General features: G+C 36.9%; 1 protein-coding gene across 1 annotated transcript in view; it reads right to left on the bottom strand.

Annotated features, from left to right (window-relative positions):
• Positions 1-14,189, bottom strand: part of ninaC (STKc_myosinIII_N_like and MYSc_Myo21 domain-containing protein ninaC) — a 93,762-nt gene extending 79,573 nt beyond the window's left edge. Inside the window, exons 1-2 of the mRNA XM_067113540.1 lie at positions 14,112-14,189; positions 13,519-13,836 (exon numbers count right to left, since the gene is read on the bottom strand). The gene's annotated coding sequence lies outside the window, so the exon portion shown is untranslated. The remainder of the gene's footprint in view (positions 1-13,518; positions 13,837-14,111) is intronic.
• Between the last annotated feature and the right edge of the window lie 8,668 nt (positions 14,190-22,857).

The raw sequence follows: 22,857 nt of genomic DNA, 5'->3' as shown, positions 1-22,857 counted from the left end.
TAACAATAATAATAGTTTCTTTGACAAGTCTTACGCCTACAGTACATATCAATGACAACTGAGGTATCAACAATAATAATAAGATACCTTAAATGAATATAAAGTACTGATATGTGAAAGGCATGTTGACAGTGATGCAATTGCTTTCATACAGAATTGCAAAACTTCAAGAGCAAAGTGGATACTGTTGTATGATGAAGGGATACTGTTGGCTTAATTCAAATTCAGATAACTTTCAAATATTTTCTAACCAACGGATGCTGCTACTGAAATTAATTACTGTGTAAAGTTGTAGTAGGTGACTTTAAAATTAATTACTGTGCAAAAATGTAATAGATGATTAAAATTAAATAATATTTATAGTTGTAGTAGGAGACTTTAAAATTAATAATTACTGGGTAAAGTTTTAATAGGGGACTTTAAAATTAATTACTATGTAAAGTTTTAATAGGCGACTTTAAAATTACTGTGTAAAGTTGTAGTAGGTGATTTTAAAATTAATTACTATGTAAAGCTGTAGAAGGTGACTTTAGAATTAATTACTATGTAAAGTTGTAGTAGTAGCTTTAAAATTAATTACTATGTAAAGTTGTAATAGATGATGTTAAAATTAAATACTATGTAAAGTTGTAACAGGTGATGTTAAGATTAATTACTATGTAAAGTTTTAATAGGTGACTTTAAAACTGATCATTATGTAAAGCTGTAGTAGGTGATTTTACAAAATTAATTACTTTGTAAAGTTGTAGTAGATGACTTTAAAACTACTTACTATGTAAAGTTGTAATAGGTGATGTTAAAATTAATTACTACGTAAAATTGTTATATGTGACGTTAAAATTAATTACCGTGTGACTTTAAAACTAATTACTATGTAGTTTTAATAGACGCCTTTAAAACTGACTACTATGTAATATTGTAACAGCCGACTTTAAAATTAATTACTAATTAAAATTATAATATGTAACTTCAAAATTCATCATTATGTAAAGCTGTAATAGGGGACTTTACAACTGTAATAGGACACTTTGATGCAAAATTTAGATATCATAAAAGAGAAGGGGAATTGTTTATGGGTAAACACTTCTTGGGAAGGAATACGAATATAGAATTTAGGCCAAAGGCCAAGCGCTGGGACCTATGAGGTCATTCAGCGCTGAAACGGAAGTGACAGTAAAAAGGTTTGAAGTGTAACTGGAGGAAAACCTCGCAGTTACGCTATGAAACAATTGTTAGAGAGGGTGGAAAGTAAGATGGAAGAAAGAGTATGAACGGAGGCACAGTAAAAGGAGTGAAAGGGGTTGCAGCTAGCGGCCGAGGGGACACTGCAAAGTAATGCCTACAGTGCACCACGTGAGGTGCACTGACGGCACTAACCCCCGACGGGGAACACTTCTTGGGGGAGATATGTGAAAATGGAGTTCGCTTACTTTACTGTTGTTCACCCAACAACTTGGACATTGAAGGAACACTTTTCTTGAGTAGGAATCTACTCAAATACATATTTTGGAAAATGCTGCAGGCAAGTTAATCATATTAGCAGTAAGCAGATACATGAATTTAATTAAATGTGGTAATGCACAGGGATGCTGATGTGAAAAGTCAACATCAATTAGTTATGAAGCACAAAGTTGAAACTGAAATCACAAGGGAAAAGTAACGTTCTTAATACAAAGGAGTACTGATGCTTGAAAATCAAATTCTTGAATTACTACACGGAACTCTTACTCATTTGTGGATTACAGACTTATCTTGGCTGAACTAATGGGCCTCGGTTCGGTTTATATTTGAGGAACTCTGTTATTATAAGCGTTACTATTATGTAACAGATTTACGTTTTCACGCGGTTTGCACTGACTACAGAAGTCGAATGTTTTACGAAGTTTCGTTTTGGGAATGCCAATACTTCCTGGTCTATCTTTTTCTGTTCTTTTTCCTTTTTTCATTTGTATTCTATTCTTTCCGTATCATAACTTAGTCGCTATTGAAATCACTGTGGCTGTGATTATTTATCATAACATCGTCGCCGTGTTGTCACACAGCCTTTTCTCGTTATTTTTATTTTGTTTCATAACTTTATTGCGTCAGCCATTTCCTTTACATTAGTTTTTTCCAAACCTTACTAAATTGGTATTCCCGAAGTGCAACCTGCCTAATGAGGGTCTGACTTCCACTATCCTGGTTTTTTTTTGTTTTTTTTAACACACTCCTCATTATCTTTGCTGTAGCAAGCAGTTACACCTTTCTGGAGCAAGTCCAGTTCCAGGTTTGTTCATCTGTCCCCTGGATTACTCCGACTGCTGCTAGGGCAACAGGTACTACTTTCACCTCCGTTTGCCAGTCTCCTTATTTACATCTTTAGATCTTGGTGCATTGCTGTCTGTTCTCATGGTATGGCTACATCAGTCACTTTCTAGGTTTCTTTATTTTCCGGGATTAGGCCTGGTCTTCGAGCTTGTATCACATGGTCAGTCCTCACTTCATAGCCTTAGCGTACCTTAATTTTTTTTTCAGTTTCCAGTAATCTGTCTGGTATATGGCTATACCACCTGTGTTAGCAGAACTTCCATTGTAAGGTTCTGGCGAATGTTTCATGCCTTCTCTTCTCTTATATTCATTTTCGGGTAAGGCTGGGCATTCACTTGTGACGTGGTTGATGGTCTTCAAGTTCTATTTGCATTTGCGCCACGTACGTGATGTTGATTTTTGCCTATTTATTTTATTATATACTTACCGTGCGGAGTGCTTGGTCTTGAGCTGCTATCAGCATGCCTTCAGTCTCCCTGCTAAATGCCATCTCCAGCTATATCCGGATTCTGACTCTGGCACAGGCCTTAAATTTCCTTGTTTTCGAGTTTCTTTTTCTTTTGGCTTGCAAGTCTTTCCTTATATCGTAAAGCATTTCCTTATATTGTAAAGCCTTTCCTTATATGGTAAAGCCTTTCCTTATATGGTAAAGCCTTTCCTTCTGTTGTAAAGCACGTCGTCGACAAAGATAAGCTTTTCAATTCAAGCTGTTATCAACAATTCGCCTTCACTTTGCTTAAGATGCATCCCAAGTGTTCTTTTCTCGATGTTGACAAAGTCATCCGCACTTTGCATTCATCATTCACCATTTTATCTTGGTAAGCAAAGCTTTGCCAGAATTGCTTTTGGGTGTAGTGCATTATTTATGGTCGCCGGTTTTCTTGTTTTTCTGTCCATGTTTTATAGGTCTTCATTTGTCCGGTCTTCTAATCCTCCACTGTATCTTGCTACTGGCACAGCCCAAGTGTTGACTGCCTTCACACTCTAACATTGAGCATGGGCTGTAGCACTTCCCTTATATTTTCTGTTTTTTAGCCATTATTATTATTATCGTAATCGACGTTGTTGGATTTCTCTAGTATTATAAGAGAAATCCTCTAATTTATTTGTAATAATTCTAATACTCGAAGTGTGAACTGGCAGCCTCTAAAACCAGAGGCTCTTGAAAAGTTGTCCCTCCAAGGAACAAGTGCTTAGAATTAGTAACCTTACTGTGTAAATGTGAAGCAGACAGATAGATAGATAAAAATTCAATCTTTCATCAGCTTACACTCTTGATCTACGGCATTACGCCATTTTACATTAATAATCTAGTTTCTTTAAATTTCAAATAAGTACAACAAGTCTCTCACTCGCTCAGAGAAGCACTAACGCACTAATTACTTCGGCCTTGCGCTCCACCGATGCTCTCCCCTTATCTCTGCGAGGCCGCGTCCATCCCCCTCAATCTCTCTCTACAGGTGAAGAAGCCTTTCAACATGCAGGTCAGGAAGCCTTCACGCGGCGTGAGATTATTATCGGATTTCGAGATTCAAATTCTATTTCACTCCACCCCTTTACAATAAATGCCTTCACTGGGAAACTGTAGCTAGCTCCCACACTTCCATTTGATATTACGCTTTTCTAATGGGGGATCATTCACTCATAGACATCAAGAAGGAAATCCTCAAAAATGATCACCTCTCTGCCTATAATTAGTTACCCAAACGTACACCGTCCTGACGAACACATCCCGATCATTCTCGAAGTATCCTGAACTGTTCAGGAGGGCAGGGTCCTTAAACTCTGTCTCGTCGAATTTTTACTGTGACTTCTAAGGCTCTCTGACAGATTGCAGCTTACATCGATCAACTGGGTTTCTGATAACTGGACCCAAGCTACAAACCCATACCACCTTCACCAAAATCTATAAAACACTTCACAAGCCGACAAAGGGCAGTGAAATGCTTGCCCATAGCCGACCCGGTTCACCAAACCACAATCACAAACGTTGACTTTCTCACCATCCAAAGAGATTTCCTCTCTTAGAGCCTGACAAACTTGAAATGCCTCCAGTGACAGCACTGGAAATGACCGGAAGTCATCGGGTTACTTCTAAAATTATTGTGAATCCAGAAACAGAGGCTGGAAGGTTTATTTTCATTAGTGAAGGACGGAAACATTTGTACCAGTGTAGATGATCAAGACTGTGATAAAAAAAAAAAAATAGATATGTTGTAGGATTGTGGCAACCCGACCGCCCACCTCAGGAGGGTGCAAACTGGCCAAGGTGAACACCGTGGATGAGCGGTACAGAACAGGGTCACTGGTGATAGGTCGGTGGATTTCTCCCGCCCTATAGCCCACCAGGCCACCCAGCTGTAATGGGCTCAGCATCTGCCAGGGTCAAGAAAAAGGGCGTGGGACTAACAAACTCACCATGAAGACTTCTGGAAAACCGGAAAGCCGTACAATTCTAGTGCCTAACCCACCATGTGGGAAAAGTGTGTAAGGAAAAAATGAAAGCTGCAACTACCGAGAGTTGTATCTCTTCATGTGTATAAATAAATATCATGCATACCATATGCAATTACTAACAAGCAACACTCTCCCTCTTTCTCAAGTTTATATATTTGCTCTCTTAGCTCTGAAACTGTCTTTCTTTCCGTGTTTCCCCAAGTTGTTTTAAAGAGGCGAGTCCCTCTTTGCACACTCAGTAGTGCCATTCATTCTCTCAAGCGAGAATGACAAGTTCGTCTCAGCTACAGTATTAAACTATCTTATCAAACGTTATGCAAGCAAAACACCATATCTTAAATTCACACAGGTTCAATATTTTCATACTAAATCATACCGTCAAAAGAGCAGCTCAAAACTCGTGCAAAACACAGATATATAGCTACATCATTACTGCAACAATGCAATGGAACGAAATAATTTAGGCCAAAGGCCAAGCACTGTGGCCTATGAGGTCACTCAGCGCTGAAAGGGAAGTTAAGAGGAAAAAGGTTTTAAAGGAATAACAGGAGGATAACCTCGAAGTGGCACTATGAAAGAACTGTGAGGAGAGAGGTGGAAAGTAAGATGAAAGAAATAGAATATGAACGGAGGTACAGTAAAAGGAAGTTACTGCACCAGTTCACCTGACCAAAAGGTAAGCTCCGAGGGCATCTACATTACAACATCTGAGGTGAGCCTGCCGAGAGAACAGCAGCCTCGCATTGCCGGAGGCCATAAGACTGCCGCATGGTGAAAAGTGGCTGTTCTGGGACCGAGTCGCCTTGCTGAGTATAATCTAATTCGCTTCATTTCATTGACTCACTCATCTGTGATTCCTGGTCAGGGTTCCTAGAGAGAAAAATCATCTGAACACTGATAGACTGATAGATAGATTTACAGATCTTAGGCATACATGCCAAGCACTGGGGCAACTAAGGCCATTCAGCTCTGAAACGGAAATTGACGGTACGAAGGCTTGAAAGGTGTAACAGGAGGAAAACCTCGCAGTTGCACTATGAATAAATTGTTAGGAGAAGGTGGACAGTAAGATGGAAGACAGAAAATATGAACAGAGGTAAGGTAAAAGGAATGAAAGCAGCTGCAGATAGGGGCCGAAGGGACGCTGCCAAGAACCATAAGTTAAAGTTAAGTGTACCTTAGTTTTACCAGACCACTGAGCTGATTAACAGCTCTCCTAGGGCTGGCCTTAAGTAATGCCTACAGTGCACCGCATGAGGTGCACTGACGGATCTGAACATCGAGATTAGGAACTAAATGAATCGCTTGCAATGGTCATTCAGGGAGTAAAAGGCTCTCAGCTTTATGAAGCAAGTTAGCAAATCGGCTCAGCTGCCTGATTCTAATTCTAATTTTGACTTGGCCCTCTGGACATTTAGCTGTATATGAAAACCATACTTCAAATACGCTATTTTTGGATGTAAGCTGAACTTAATGAAATAAAAATTAAGTTTACATATAACCATTTGTCAAAATATTAATACCTGCGATGAAAAACGTGTAGTAATTCATCTTATTATATATATATATATATATATATATATATATATATATATATATATATATATATATATATATATATATATATATATATATATATATATATATATATATATATATATATATATATATATATATATATACATATACATACAGTATATAAATACACAGTATATATCCCCAGTATACAGATTCATCTTATACCTTTTACTCGAAGATTTTTGCCTTCCAGTTCTCTGCAAGACTTTGCAATGAGGATGTTAGCCCCACATCCCTTACAAACCCCAGTGGTTCATTTATCTACGTGTACCCCATTCAGTGTTTAGTTTAACATAGGCTCAAGGTGCTTGTAACACAGCATGCCCATTTGTCTATCATGGTCTTGCCTGGGATCTCCGGCTTGGTAAGCAAGAAAGCTGCTGGTCACACTACAAAGTCCATTTATATGTACATATATATATACTGTATATTACATAATATATACATATATATGTATATATATATATATATATATATATATATATATATATATATATATATATATATATATATATATCCCTTTTACCAAGTACCTTTTCCTCCTAGATCCCAACTGATGTTGTACTCATTGCCGCTGGGTCAATTAGCCTAATGAGTGGCTGGCCGGAATCGACCACGATATAATCCCAGTGCACTACTGCTGAACTAATGCAACGACCCCCCCACCCCATGCCACCCACATACTCACACATTACATGACACACACACACACACATATACATATATATATATATATATATATATATATATATATATATATATATATATATATATACACATATATATATATATAGTGTGTGTGTGTATCTGTATGCATAAAATCATTATAATATCATTACCACTGAACTAACTGAGTCAGCCTCCTTCTAAACACACACACATTATATATATATACATACATATATATATATATATATATATATATATATATATATATATATATATATATATATATATATATATATATATATATATATATATAGTGTGTGTGTACATAAAAATACATTAACTTTCCAAAGAACATAACGATAAGATAAGAAATGAATTTACATAACCAAAATCAAAACAAACTACTCCTGTTCAATATTCCTCTTCGCAGCTTCTCCCTTCTCAAATTCGATTGACACCTTTGAAATGCGTGCAGTTTCTGCAGAGCACAGTTCTGTGTCAAAATCTGCTGCCTCTTCCAAACAAAGCTCCCCAAATGCAAAAAGACCCGATTGGAATTGACAGCTGCCGTCGCATTTCGGACGTGACCTGGGATCGTCTTTAGTTTGAAGTGAAGCCAATGTGCTTTTCGCGCGCTGTCAGGGCGACTGCGAAATCCTCCTCCAAGCCTGAGCTGACTATTCAGCGAATGGCTTAAGAAACCCCCAAAATGATTTTCAGGAAGCAAGAAATGCAGATGGCGTTTGCATATTCGTGAGAGTAAGCCTCTGCACTTGGACAGCTTTTCTGCTGTAGTCTTGTGGGGTCAATGCACTTGGTCTCGTGTTGAATGTGAACTATGCAATGCTATCTGCAAACGTTTTGTTGGTAATCTTATTATGGTCAAAAGGTATAACGTAGTGTGTGCGAGACCAAATAGGGCAGTGGATGCTCCAAAAGCTTTCGTCGTTCTTACAAGGCTAAATAATGCTCTTTTTGGAAAATACATTTCAAGTAGTATTTTGAAAACAAATATCATTATTATCATTAATAATAAACGATACTTTTCTAAAAAGTCTTTTTACGAATTTTTGCAGACTGGTAAAATTTCACAATTTCTGAGAATACAAATGATAACGGCACCAATTGATTTTTTTGGTATGAATGTGAGCATAGCTAATAGCTTAATTTGCAGTGACTATTGCACCTCGTCTCAATAAACAAAACAATGAAACTTTGTCTGAAATGACGTCACCGGCAAAGGCCATATTTGGATTTATATTGCCCGGTGAGATTCTCTATTTTTGGTATACATTTGAGGCTCAGTTGGGAAATATTTCTCCAGACTGCTCATGTATTTAAGTATGAAAGTGAATATATATATATATATATATATATATATATATATGTGTGTGTGTGTGTCTGTGTATGTAAATATAGTCATTATGTCATTGGACGACTGGGGACAACCAGGAAGGGAGGAGGGTTCGATGTTCTAAGACTGATGGCTAAAATGGAACGCAATGAATGCAAAAGCCTTGTACTGTAGATAAATTATCGACTGTCTAGAATAATAACAGTTCTATATATATATATATATATATATATATATATATATATATATATGTATATGAGTTGTGTGTATACAGTATATATACATACATAAATATATATATAATTTATATATAATATATACTGATATATATATATATACCTCGAGAAGAAAACACTAGCAAGTGGAGAGTACCATGTTCAACACATACTTAAACAGGGAACAAAATGAAGAGGCAGAAGGAAAATGTTATTTTTAAAATGATGAAAACAGGAACAAAAAAAAATTCACCTGCGTGGTAGAATTTCTGAGAACTTTTGGATCTCATGCTGAACATTGTACAGGATTTTCAGCCCAACGACAACAAGGCCTTAATATTGGATAACTTGGGTCTATTACACTGATGGTTTTAAATAAATCTAAGGGTCGGTAACCCACATTTTTCTAAAAAATTAACAGGGCTCAGCTATGATAAGTGATATCAAAAGAACCCTGACTTTTTTGATTGGTATTATTGAATTTATATATATTTTTCGCGTTTTATAACTTCTGCAGGTACAATAAGTTTATGCAGCCTTACCCCTAATCTTGAGAGTTGAACCATTTTTGTTCCAAGATAAAATATCGGTAAGAATCTAATATACACAGCACCAAAAAAGAACTACTCGAATTTACAATTCCTTTTCGGAGCTACTTTCTTCTTGAATTTGTTACACACTTTTAAAATGACTGGTTGGTCTGGACAAAATTACTTTTTTATCTCACAGAATATCGCAATTTTAAGTGACGATAAATACAGAGCCAGATGAAAAAAAATAAGGAATAGAGATATAATCTACTGTTACACAAAATTAATATATTGAAATGTCTCTAAAAACAAAGGTTGTACAATCTTTCAAAATGGCGCCATAGCTTCTTCAGAAGCAAGTGACGAAACCTAGACATAGATATTAAATGCAGAGTCTAATGCTTTTCTCTGTAGCGTTTTTAGTTTAATAAATTACCAGATAATCATTCAAAATTTTAACGGAGAGAATTTATTGTAGCTGAAAGCCGAATCCTGCAGTAACTTAACTGTCACTGATCGATATATTAACCGTCAAAAGGAGCAACCTTCATAACTTACAGACCTTACAATTGAGACACAATGAACGTGCAGAATAACTTAAAATAATCGTAGTAGCGGCAACACAACTGGGGCAAAAGAGACGCTGTTCTGTGTACGTTAATACAGACTTCTATGAAGAATGAAAGGAAACTCAAATTAGACCTTAAAAAAAATTATAAAGCAACTCTGACAATACATATTTTGTGTGCAAGGAAGAAAATACGGGACAGAATTGTAGTTCGTCGAGACAAGAATAGAACAGAATATAGAATTTAGGCCAAAGGCCAAGCGCTGGGACCTATGAGGTCATTCAACGCTGAAAAGGAACCTGACAGTAAAAACCTTTGAAAGATGGAACAGAACGAAAACCTTACAGTTGCACTATGAATCAACTGTTAGGAGAGGGTGGAAAGTAAGATGGAAGAAAGAGAATATGAACGGAGGTACAGTAAAAGGAATGAAAGCGGTTGCAGCTAGGGGCGAAGGGACGCTGCAAAGAACCTGAAGTAATGGCTACAGTGCACTGCACGAGGTGCACTAAAGGCGCTACCCCGCTACGGGATTCGTCGAGGCCGAGGCTAGGAATTACGGTGGATTTTACATGATCGTCAATTTCAAATTGAAGGCCCTTTAATAGGTATGGTAAATACTTAGAATATAGCGTACGGTAACAAGTGAAGGCCACTATGAACAATGACATTTTTATGGACCCGTTTTACCGGCAGGGGACATCCACAGTAATTGACAAGCTTGTCCATCTATCTGCCTGTCCAGCGTTTCCTATGTCCTTCCGTCTGTTTGGGCTTAAGTATTCAAATGCATTATCATTTTACTATCTTTGAGGATGAAGAATTCAAATTTCATATATATTATCCACTTATGGGGAGAATTTAATTTTTATTTATGGTACATCCAAAGATCAAGGCCGTAACTTTTAAATTAATTGAGATCAATACTTCATATCTGACATACTATTTATAGCTAGACTTAAAGGTGAAATGTTAAATTGGAATTTTCCACAGCTGTGGGTATTTGACTTCTCAAACACATTTTACTTATAAGTTACTGATGTTTGTTAAGATCGAACCTAAAACGCTCAGCCTGTCGGGCATCTCATCATCACTAAGAGGCAATGCGGGAAATGTACGGGGTACGTCTGACGCGTCTATGAAAAGTCCCCAACGTGTTCCAATATCAAGGGGTTTATTTACAATACAGTATTCCTAAACTGTACCATTGTTCTGAATGGCATTTATTTCCAGATTTTACCTTCACATCACCTTATTTCATTATGTTCAAATAATGCTCCATCCATATATTTCATGAGAAGAGATATGTATACTATCTACATTTCCCTGTCGGTGTAGTTTACAGCTTCAATGATTTTAGTTAGCCTAAACGAGTTGGTATTGCTTGCAAGCAATGGTTCCCATCTGCTGGGAAATAGCTTCGGAATCTAAAAACGCTCACCAAAGGCTACGTGTTATCATTCTTTAAATATAATGGTCTTCCTACTTGATCTTGCGATCATTTTTGCATTTAAATATTTGTACTGATATTCTAAAGAAGAGAATTATTGAAGACATTTCTTAAAGCGAATTGAAAGGTATGAAATTTCTGAAACGGAGGTAAAAACTACTCGAATTTCAAAGCGTGACTCTTCACTTTCTTGTTTTTTATCTTATGCAGGGGCGGACGGAAGAGGCAACCTTCATGTCCTATCAGACCAGGTCGAAATAAAACAATAAAAGAGGAGAAAGAAAATAGCAGCGCTTAAGCCGGAAAACGATGTCCCGAAAAACAGGAGAAAACTCCGCAGGCAACTAACCACCAGGTACCTAATTCACTGCTTATATATATGTGTGTGTGTGTGTGTGTGTGTGTGTGTAATCCTTCAAAAACCTTTAAAATAATCTCAAACAATTTGCAAGTATATTTTTTTTATTGGGTTCCCTAGACCTACGTAACCCAGTGTCACATATATTACTCTAAACCAGGCATCTAATTACAAAGATCGCAATTATTCCTTTTATTCAGTCTTTTAAACTCCTAAATTTTGAGTTCTAGGATTGGAGTACAGTTTACCTGCGACTTAAAGACATCCCATAAAAATTAATAAGACTGATATAAAAGTATCTTCCACAAATCGTTTTAAGTCTTATGATTGTATATTCATTACAATTCGAGACGCATTGGAATGTGTGACGCCATACAGCAGCTTTATATGGGACTCTGTGAGGTAAAACGGCCTGTAACCTTTGGGAAGTGGTCAAATAGAATTTATTAATTCATAAAATAATGCGTCTCTGGTAGAATGCTTGATGAACCAGGAAGCAACAGGGAAAAATCAGGAAGTATGGTTATTTAACCAGAGAGAGAGATAATGACGATAAATTAGAAAAAATAAACTGCCGTGCATGTTTTTAAGAAAGTAACGCCTTACAAGGTAGCACCAAGAAATTCGCAACATAATGGCGATATTATAGCTGTGCGATCATCAAAGCCAATGGAATTCCGCTCTTTGATTACTTAAAACAAACGATCATTTAAACAAGAATGGCCATGTTAAACAACAAATTATTGTCATGGTTAGTAGAACAGAAGAACAGAATACAGAATTTAGGCCAAAGGCCAAGCGCTGGGACCTATGAGGTCATTCTGTGCTGAAAGGGAAATTTACATTAACAAGGTTTGAAAGGTTTAATATGAATGAAAGAGGTTGCAGCTGGGGGCCGAAGGGGTGCTGCAAAAAACTTCAAGTAATGCCTACAGTGCACCGCTTGAGGTCCACTGACGGCTCCACTCTGGTTAGATATATGAACGCGAAACGAAATAACGAAACCGCTTCCACTAGACGCGTTGTACTAATAGGCTATGCGGTTTTTTCCAACTGTGCCTCCTGTGATTCTTGATACTGGTATCTACAGTCACAAAAACCACGTCCAAAGAACGTTATCTCTTTTTAGTACTCCTCTAAGACTATAAGCAGCAGCAGTCTTTCCTATAATACCATTTTCATCTGCAAATACTATAAGGAATTTTGATATTTTCATCGAATGGACTGCCCCAACACGCAAAACACTGTACAAATAAATCAGCACACAATACCAAATCACTATACGTAAAAAATTTTACTTAAACTAACAATTAGAAACCAATACTGCAGATGAATTCATATGAAAATAAAACATGTAAATAAAAAGACCAAAAACGGTAAATCTCATACCAATAATGGCCGACTCAATTATCCAGGTAGGATTTTATGAACGTGGGGAATCATTGTTTATTTCCAAACATCAGCTACTGAGCACATTGCTCTATTTAGTAAGCGATGATTTGCAGTCTCTAATGAAAATATCAAGAATTTAATAAAAAGAAGTTGCAATGAATTCGTGTTTATAATGATTCCTCGATCAGGCCTACAACATTAAAATTTAACAAAACTACGGTTGAAACTAATCTAAAATACCATTAGACCCAGAAAACATGCTCCCGTAAATATACGTTAATCTTTCGTTTTTGCGTAAAGCATATATATAATTTTTTTAAGTACTTACCCGTTAGTTTTGTGTTCATCATACTTGTTGTGACAAATAGAGCATTACCTACTTAACCTAACCTAATGAAGGTTGCAAATTTGCAAAAATTAAATGATGCCCCCAGTGGGCGTTTCAATTAACACAAGCTTAAAAACTGACCTAAAAAAATTACTGAGACTTTTGACAGACATCCATGACAAGCCTAATAAGCAGAAAAAGAAACAAAAGTGTTTTTTCCATATGATTAAGCTGCCAGTTCACGTCCCAAGTTGACTAGCCTACCAGGAAATCAGCGGTTGATATGCAAGGTGCAGTATCCCAGTACTTACAAGCTTTAACAGGCTTGAATATTTTGTTAATGAGAATTTACATCCAGACAGGCATCAAAATAGACAGCCAGCCCGTCATACGAGACGAAACAAATAAGCAAGATGTTTTGGGGCTTCCTCCTCTTGCCGCAGCAACACCTCTCTTCTCTCAAGGCATGGGAAGTTGATGTTCTCTACAGAATCTTTTTCTGGTCCCAATACAGAGTTCTTGATGTTATGTGTCCTTTGAACCCGCGTAAGGCATGCCCCCTAGACTGATACCTATCAGTCGGCCTAGCCTTTTTAAATTCTGAAATCACGTGTCCACGCGTATATTCACTGGGGAAAAAGATAAAAATGTCCATAAATTTTCTGTAGTTTTTGAGTCTTAGAATAATGAAAAAAAATTTTGTTCAAATTACAAAAGTTCACACAACAAAGTGGTTTCCTTCAACCTTGCATACAATTCTTCAGTTAAACACAATCTGTGTATCCACTTTACTTTAAAAACGTCCATTAATATCCTCTAACACCTCACAAGCACAAAAACACAAAACAAATTGCTAACTATATCAAAACTGTTCTACAGAAAATGCTGTCACAAACTATATTACCGGACGTGACCGTCGGTCTATACTGAAAGAACATTTCAAAGTTCGCCTCTCTTTTCCACCACCAGAGGGCTTCCGTGTTTCGTACTCGATTACTCTTGCCTGTCAAAATAGTTGCCACTTCTGATTTTCAGGCCACAAGTAACTAGAAAACTCTAGGGAAAACTTTCTTTAAATACTTTTTTGCAACTAAGAACATACGATATTCAAAATTGTATCACCACTAGGATTCTTAATTAACTACAAATGAGTGGCGAAACTGATCAAGGCTGGAGAAAACTGGTACGGTTTTCCAGACTTCGTCCGTAATCTTGTTAAAAAATTATTCCAGCTTATGGGTGGGAGGTGACACGACTCTTCTCGCTACAGTTTTCTTCACACATTTTCTTCTTCGTTAAGTATTCCTTGTACTGCTGGACTTTGGAATTTTTTAAACATTATCGAAATTGAAGACATGACTTCATTACTTTCGTGCTCCATAAAATTATTGTAAAAAAATTAATTAGGGTACCTGAAAAACTAATCGAAATTTACTTTTGCATTTGCATCAGTCATTCTTAAGCACAATGAGACTATTGCAAGTTATTCGTCATAAAAAACGTTAGGATAAAAAAATATAGAAAGTATTGTCTCTAATAGTAAGTTATTTTTCTGAATGTTTGATACACGATTTATCATTATGGGTTTCATTGATAGACATCTTCCTTGGCAATGAAGTTGCAAAACCACTTCTTTGTTTGAGGCCCACAAATTAAATTCAACGCATTATGGCCCATAAAATTGAAATTTGCCTGTTGTCAACTAAGTCTTTTTTTGGTGGGATGGGGTCCTTCTGGAGCATCCTTTATTTGCCTTTAATCTATAAAATACTGTTTTCATTGTGTCATGCCTTACGATACCCTGATCTACTAACAACCCGCAGTTTCTTTTTTCCCCTATGTGTTTCCTCTGTCGCTCTTCTTCCTTGCAAATCATTTCCATGGAAAAGGAGAAAAGACGTTTAAGGAAATGTTTATGTGCATGGCTGTGTGCGTGCTTGCTCTAGTCTCTGCTTCTGTAGGATGCAGTTCATGCAGAGCCTAGTACTACCTCAGAAAGGTGTGTAATCAAGTACTAAAAGCAGTAACTGGAAAGAGTTGTCATCGACATATTCTAAAGTGACATTCTTATTACTTTGAGAGAGAGAGAGAGAGAGAGAGAGAGAGAGAGAGAGAGAGAGAGAGAATATGATTTTACCATGAGATGAAGTTGATGTGGCAGGAGATAAACGTAAACCTCTTAAGGGTTTATTACTTGTAGTTACCAAACATAGTCGAATGAAACCTACAATATTTGAAAGTAAGTATCATTTCCTGAATAGACTTCTACGCTGGGAGGTAAAAGGGCGTAGATGCATTATAAAGACTCCTTTAAATTTAGAAAAACGTTGTTGTTTAAGTTCATTAAGAGTAAGGGCTATGGAGATAGGTACCTGTCTGGCTTCCCTTGGGTTTGTAGATTCATTTAAATCCGTTGTTTGGCTTCGCTGGCCTGAATCCCGCATCTTATCTTGAGCACTAACGAAGAAGAGTAGGTCGTTATATAGGAGTTCTGGATGAGATAACTGATGGGGTTTATGGAATTTCAATCTCAAAAAAAAAAGAAAGTGCCATGACTGTTCTCTTTCGGGTAAGTCTAGCTAAAAGGTTACGAGAAAAATCAGTACTTGTGAAATTATGAGTTGGTTGATCTTCTTTCCTTTGTCTCCTCCTCCTTCTTCGTAAAACTAAGGAATCATACATTTAACGCCAACTCTCATTCTTTTCAGTTCTCCCTGCAAGACTAAATTGCATAGAGCTGGTACATCTTTTCTGTCGTTCTGCATTTTTATCCTTTCACCCGCAGTTCAGAGACCTATTTCCCCAGGAATCCTTTTACATAACTCGGCATTTGCCACCTGAGTGGCTCTCCTCTTTCACGACTTTTCTAGTGCTTCTTTTACCTTTCTTTCCTCCCTTATTCCATTAATTTCCTCATCTCTTAGCCTAGCATCATCCAAAATATCTATTTCTATGTTCTTACAGAAGTCGACCACCTCCCTTTTTCAATCATCATCATGACTCCAGCTACTATTTACTACAGTATACATTTTCTCTTATTATCTTTGTTCACTTCCAGCTTTCTACCTTTAAGGTCACTTTGTATATTTGTGAATATACAGCATCAACGCTTCTCTCTGCCACTGACTAAAGGACTGATATTTAAGAGTAGAAATCATCAGAGTATCGTTACAAAGCCATTAAAACATAATGAGTTTTTCAAATGCTTCGAATATCCTCTGAGCAACTTTGAGAACAATGGAAATCCACTTTCTTGTTTTCCCGGACGCTGAGTAATCAGGTTCGTTTCGTCTGATCCTCATCGTGATGCATATCTTGTATTTATTTGTTCTTTCAAAGAACAGTTTCATCAACGGTATTTCCAAGAAATATCAGCCATCTTGAGACAACTGTTGCTTATGACATAGGCTACCTCTGCTTAGGATGAGGGAGAATGTGTGCTCAGCTTGCCCCACTATTACTTTTTGAGAAACGATACCTTGAGGGAAACTGCGGTAGTCTCATATGTAGATGATATAATGATGAAGGGGAAATGGAGATGGCTTGGACTTGTCCCTCTCACCACTAGGGTGAGAATAAGTAAATGAGAGAGTCTGCTGGGTTCCCATGAGCACCAGAAGAGTTGGAAGACCAAGACCTACCAGGAGGAGAACTATGAGAAAGGAGACTGGAGATAAGGGGAGATTTGTTGAAGTGAAAGCATGGCAGAAAGGAGTTGCTGAACTTCATACATGTGTGTGTATTTATATATATATATATATATATATATATATATATATATATATATATATATATATATATGAACCATAATTCATATGGAACAATACTACAGGGGCTACTGACTTGAAATTCAAGCATCCAAAGAAATATAGTGTTCATTGGAAAGAAGTAACAGAAGGTGAAAATGGTAAGAAGGGACCATTTTGCTTAAGCATATCCAGCATCTTGAGATGACATATGGTAAACAGCTAACGAATTTTTATTTATATATATATATATATATATATATATATATATATATATATATATATTTATATATATATATATATATATATATATATATATATATATATATATATATATATATATATACTAAGTGGCAAGGGAAAGAGAAAAACAGTTTTTGAGCGAATTCTGCCAGATCCCCAGACGCGCGTCGTTACTGAAAAAAAGAAAACAGTGAATATTTCTACCGTTTTTGGTGAGAGTTCTGAGGTACACTGTTCCCAGCAATGCGGAAATCTTGACAAACACTGGAGTGTTCTTGCAAGAAGCCACGCCTATTTTCGTCTCAAAGATCGTACATCACTCAGCGTCTCCACACACAACGAACCGTCTAGTCGTAAGAGATAAGGACCATTTTACCTTGAACAGAACTAAGTTACGAGCCTCTTCTTCTTCTTCTTTTGCATTCTTGAAGACATACAAATGCTCTCGTCTCGACCATTTCGATCTTCTGGGCAGACGAAGCTTCCAAACTTCTAGAGACTGCTTCGCTTCCTTCAACCACTTGTCGTAATGGCGCCCCTGTCCATTATCGGTATCATTAGACCTCTCTTCTCTCTCTCTCTCTCTCTCTCTCTCTCTCTCTCTCTCTCAGTTGCCCCTGTCCATTATCGGTATCATTACACCTCTTTCTCTCTCTCTGTTGTCCCTGTCCATTATCGGTATCATTCCACCTCTCTCTCTCTCTCTCTCTCTCTCTCTCTCTCTCTCTCTCTCTCTCTCTTACTTGCCCCGTCCATTATCATTATCATTACATCTCTCTCTCTCTCTCTCTCTCAGTTGCCCCTGTCCATTATCGGTATCATTACACCTCTCTCTCTCTCTCTCTCTCTCTCTCTCTCTCTCTCTCTCTCCCTTTTCTCTCTCTCTCTCTCTCTCTCTCTCTCTCTCTCTCTCTCCTTTTCTCTCTCTCTCTCTCCCTCTCTCTCTGTTGTCTCTCTCTCTCCCTTCTCTCTCTCTCTCTCTCTCTCTCTCTCTCTCTCTCTCTGTTGCCCCTGTCCATTATCATTCACCTCTCACTCTCTCTCTTGTGCCTGTCCATTATCATTACCTCTCTCTCTCTCTCTCTCTCATCTCTCATCTCTCTCTCTCTCTCTCTCTCTCTCAGTTGCCTGTCCATTATCGTATCATTACATCTCTCTCTCTCTCTCTCTCACCAAATATTTCAATAATGATAATGAAATTATTAGTAAATACATTTTATATGTAGAGTAAATGATGAATGAAATATTTGATATATTACCTATTGTCTTTGCATGTAGTGACCTTGTCTGTAAATCTCTTTTCCAGTCCAATACTTTAATTCGTTAGTTGCTGTATACTTGTAAGTCATCTCAAGATGCTGGATATATTTAAGCAAAATGGCCCCCTGCTTCCCATTTTCACCCTCTGTTATGCATTTCAAGTCAATGGCCCCTGTGGGCTTGTTCCATATGAATAGGGTTCATCTTCTGAATAATACATACACACACAGTTGGGTTAATAATAATAATAATAATAATAATAATAATAATAATAATAATAATAATAATACCATGGACCTCTACAAAGTGAAATGTAACAGCAGGATAATCAGGAAATCACGGTGGGTTACCTGTAGACTGGTTATTGGACCAAGTTGTCTGAGCGCCTGAGAGGGTATTTATGCCGCAATGAAAAAATATTTGGAGATATCTTATTCTTTACTCTCCTACTAACGACGCTAGGATCAAGGCTTGACTAAAACTATTAAATATACAGTAAATATATATATATATATATATATATATATATATATATATATATATATATATATATATATATATATATATATATATATATACAAAATGGGAAAAGCAAGTTAAAAGAAGAAGAAGAAGAAGAAGAGATATATATATATGCAGTACATGAATGTTTATATATTTTGTGTTTGTGTATGTGTGTATTTATGTGTATATATACACAACACACACTCACACATATATATGTGTGTGTGTGTCTGAAACAAAGCATAAGCTTCATTTATGAAAAGTGAAAACAATTGAGACGTTAGTATTTCTTGTCTTATTACCAAGACATGATGACCATGCCTTGGTAATAATAATAATAATAATAATAATAATAATAATAATAACACACACACAATAATGTACCATGGTCTAATTACTAAGACGAAAGCACTTAGAATCTCAATTGTTTCACTTTTTCCTTCGTGGCTGTAACTGTGTTTGTGTAATCATAACGTTTTTAATTTTCATGACTTAAAATCAAAACATAATACATATATACATATATATATATATATATATATATATATATATATATATATATATATATATATATATATATATATATATATATATACCTGCATGTTTAAAAACATGGAAAAGTAACATAAATATTTAAAAGAAAACTAATGCGATTGAAAGCCTATCTATACCATATGGAAGTTTCAGATAATGAAAAAGGATGACATGACCCCACTTCCTTGTGAATTTCAATAATTCGTGCAGCGAAGAAGAGAGATGAAGAGATGGAAAAAAAATCAGAGAACTCTGTGGGTGGGCCGTAATGCATCAGGTTAGCTCCTTTCTGTGGGTACCTCTCCTGCATACATTGCATCATTTAACTTTCATAAATACCATATATTACTTTGCATGTTACCAGTACTGGCTAGGCTTGCATGACATCCGCAGCCATAACTGAGATGCATTGCTTATCTTAGAAGAGAAAGGACGGTTGACAATATACCAAATATTACCATTTTCGAATTATGGAGCGTCAAAGGTTCAAGCGTAGATGCAATGCATTACTACCCTGATACTGTTCTCTTGCATTTTAATAGTTTCATTTATTTATTAATTTATTTTTCTTTATTAATAAGTGAGATATCTTCTCTCTGTATTTCCCTTTACCTCCTACTTCTTCCTAATGAACACCATAGGCCTATTCTTTGGAAGCTTGAATTTCAAGTCAATGGCCCCTTTGGTGGGCTTGTTTCGTATGAATGGGGTTCATTTTCTGAAAAATAATAATAATGTAACCCATGAAGAGTAATCAAACATCAACACGAATTTCTGCACTATAGTTTAGGACTCCATCTTACACAGGAAATGGCTTGCAGCTGCAGTTTGAATGCCGAGTATCTATACTTATTTAAAACTAACATCTAGAGATGATATGTAACGCAACTCCCTTCTACATAAAGTAGCGAACTTGCTGTGTCAGTATGACGCTGATTTTACGGAACGATGTTACGTCTGGGGGATATGTTTCTTGGTTTCGTTCCACCGACACAATGTGTGCCTGAATAATTGCCTAATTCAAACATAACAAATCTCTTTCCCATTTACTTTCCATTCCTATTTAAAATTATTAAAAATGTAAACTAAAGAATACAGCGGTTTAAAAAAAAAACCAGCGTTTCAGCATCTCCAATTGTCAATTTTCATAACATTATTCCACATAATTATGCATTTTACCTCTATTATTGGAAATTTGTTTCAGCAGCCCAATGAAGTTAGTTAAAACAACTCCCGACAACTATTCACTAAATTCAAAATATAAATCTTACGCATATTGTTAGCCAGGCCCTGGAGACAGACATCTCATTGCGGGATTGAAAAAAGTAATTTTGTCATGAAGCACATTGTTCACGGGGAATGCAATGGACTGATATTTACGGACTAGTTGAATTTGACTGGCTTCGAAGGTGGGTAACATTTTAAAGTCTTCTGGTAAATCACCCGGCTGCCGATTACATCACGGTCCCCGATGACGTAAGGTCACTCCGAATGCTGGCTCTTAGCTCTCAGCTCTCACGAGGCACAAGCCCAAACCGTCCTTCTGTTATGTAATCTCAAAAGACCTCTTCATTTGTTGTCCGCATTTTAGCCTTGAAAAGGGGCCATAGTGAGATTGCCTCTGGTGACATTCCATTTTGTTATTTACCAACAGTCTCCTTCCCCGTTGCCCTCCACAATGAACTTACAATGATCTCAGATTCTGAGGCAGTTTCAACTATGCGATCCCGTGATCTCTGTCACCATTACTGAGACCCCACTACATTTTTCGTTCTAATCTCTTTAAGACCTAGGTCACTAACTAAGGTAGAGAGGTAGTTTCTTTTGGTTATCTGTGTGTTTATCCATAACAACTCTCGAAGTGGTATATGAAACGTGTCTTTCTTGATATCTAAATCCGGTTCTTAACCGTGAAAGAAGTTTCGAATGAGGTAAATAACATGTGCCTGAACTTTTATGCAGCATGAGAGAAAAAATCCAACATAGAAAAATGTTAGCTATTATCATATATATGATGCTTGAAGCAGTATCAACGAAAAGGATGTAAAGACAGAAGAGAGCATCCAAGAATTCGGGTTGATTCAACACAACAATGAATTTTTTCTCCAGACACTTCGATTGTTCAGTAAGTAAGAGACATTCGCCATAAGGTCCAGTTTTAGATAGCATTGGCACTGAGGATAGCATTGAAAGAATACAATGTAATCAACTGACACTGTTTATCGTCTTATATGAGAACCAGATCATTTCTTGAAAGTCCAAGGATTAGAAAATCTGTTTTATATTAACAAAACAGGAGCTAGATTTGCTTTTATCAAAAGAGGGAAGTACGGATCATGTCAAGATTAGCGAACCCAACATCTCCATGTCAAGGACAGCGAGCCCGATGATCCCCATGTAAAGGATGGACAACCCTTTCCGGTCCGAACTCCAATTCCACATGAGAGCTAGTACTAAACACAGCGAAACGGTGATTCATCTACACTGTTTCGCCGTGTTTAGGACTAGCCCCTGGGGGTGTCAAATGTATTTCGCCTTGTTTACTACTAGCCCCTGGGGATCAAATGTCTGGTACCGAAGTGTTCATGCCTAGAATAGCGAACCCGATTATTCCCATGTAAAGAATAACAAGAATAGCGAACCCAATGATCCCCATGTAAAGAATGGCCAACCCTTTCCGGTCCGAACTCCAATTCCACATGAGGGCTAGTACTAAACACGGCGAAACGGTGATTCATCTACACTGTTTCGCCGTGTTTAGTACTAGCCCCTGGGGAGTCAATGTATTTCGCCTTTTTAGCACTAGCCCCTGGGAGATCAAATGTCTGGTACTGAAGTGTTCATGTCTAGAACAGCGAACCCGATTATTTCCATGTAAAGAATAACGAACACAATAATCTTCTTGTAGTGAATAGCGAACCCTCCTGCGCGTGGGTTCGCTAATCTTGACATGTTCCGGAAATACTACTCCCGATGCTGATATTCAGTGATTTTGCCACAAGTCGCTAGATGGCAGACAGTGGCAGGTCTCGAATCTTTATACCATAAGTCTACCAAGCCTACCTTTAATACAAGCCTTACGACCAATAGGAGAACAAACTGCTACAAGTAACCCCCGTGTGACTGACCATACTACGAAACTGCGCTATTAGACCTAGCTCACATTTTACTAAAGATGCTTACATTTATGAAATATAATTAAATTCTCCTTGTAGTGGCTAAATAAAATAGTTTAATCGACACTTTTTGCGAGTACAAATAACGTATTAGTTAATATGTTTAATACAGGATACTGTATATGTAACCAGAACTTCAGCTAAGCAGCCCTGGGTTCAGGCTATGAAAGGTTGTTATCAAAAAATG

This window comes from Macrobrachium rosenbergii, chromosome 12 (assembly GCF_040412425.1).
Source record: "Macrobrachium rosenbergii isolate ZJJX-2024 chromosome 12, ASM4041242v1, whole genome shotgun sequence".
Classification (NCBI taxonomy): domain Eukaryota; kingdom Metazoa; phylum Arthropoda; class Malacostraca; order Decapoda; family Palaemonidae; genus Macrobrachium; species Macrobrachium rosenbergii.
This window is presented reverse-complemented; position numbering and strand designations above follow the sequence as displayed.